We start from the raw sequence: 700 nt of genomic DNA, 5'->3' as shown, positions 1-700 counted from the left end.
TCCTTAGTACTGCCTGGTGCAGCTTGCATTCCAGACAGACTTTGAGAAATCATATTGACTTGCTGAGTCAATATTTTGTTCTGAGCCAATATGGAATTCAGAGTATCAATCTCAAGAACTCCTTTCTTCTGATTCATCCCATTGTTCACAGGATTCCTTTCAGAAGTGTACATGAATTGGTTATTTGCAACCATTTCAATGAGTTCTTGAGCTTCTGCAGGCGTCTTCTTCAGATGAAGAGATCCTCCAGCAGAGATGTCCAATGACATCTTGGATAGTTCAGACCGACCATCATAGAAGATACCTATGATGCTCCATTCAGAAAGCATGTCAGACGGACACTTTCTGATCAATTGTTTGTATCTTTCCCAAGCTTCATAGAGGAATTCACCTTCCTTCTGTATAAAGGTTTGGACTTCCACTCTAAGCTTACTCAATTTTTGAGGTGGAAAGAACTTTGCCAAGAAGGCATTGACTAGCTTTTCCCAAGAGTTCAGGCTTTCTTTAGGTTGTGAGTCCAACCATATCCTAACTCTGTCTCTTACAGCAAAAGGGAATAGCATAAGTCTGTAGACCTCAGGGTCAACCCCATTGGTCTTGACAGTGTCACAGATATGCAAGAACTCAGATAAAAACTAATGAGGATCTTCCAATGGAAGTCCATGGAACTTGCAATTCTGTTGCATTAGAGAAACTAATT

At 40.6% G+C, this 700-nt stretch overlaps 1 non-coding gene across 1 annotated transcript; it reads left to right on the top strand.

The window, feature by feature from the left end:
• The first annotated feature begins 323 nt into the window (after positions 1-323).
• LOC127747275 (small nucleolar RNA R71) lies at positions 324-431 on the top strand. The gene has a single exon (XR_008009076.1). It is a non-coding gene; the product is annotated as a small nucleolar RNA R71 (small nucleolar RNA).
• The last annotated feature ends 269 nt before the right edge of the window (positions 432-700 follow it).

The sequence above is a fragment of the Arachis duranensis genome, chromosome 4, assembly GCF_000817695.3.
Source record: "Arachis duranensis cultivar V14167 chromosome 4, aradu.V14167.gnm2.J7QH, whole genome shotgun sequence".
NCBI lineage: Eukaryota > Viridiplantae > Streptophyta > Magnoliopsida > Fabales > Fabaceae > Arachis > Arachis duranensis.
The sequence above is the reverse complement of the archived record's forward strand: the minus strand, read 5'-3'. Positions and strand labels throughout refer to the sequence as shown.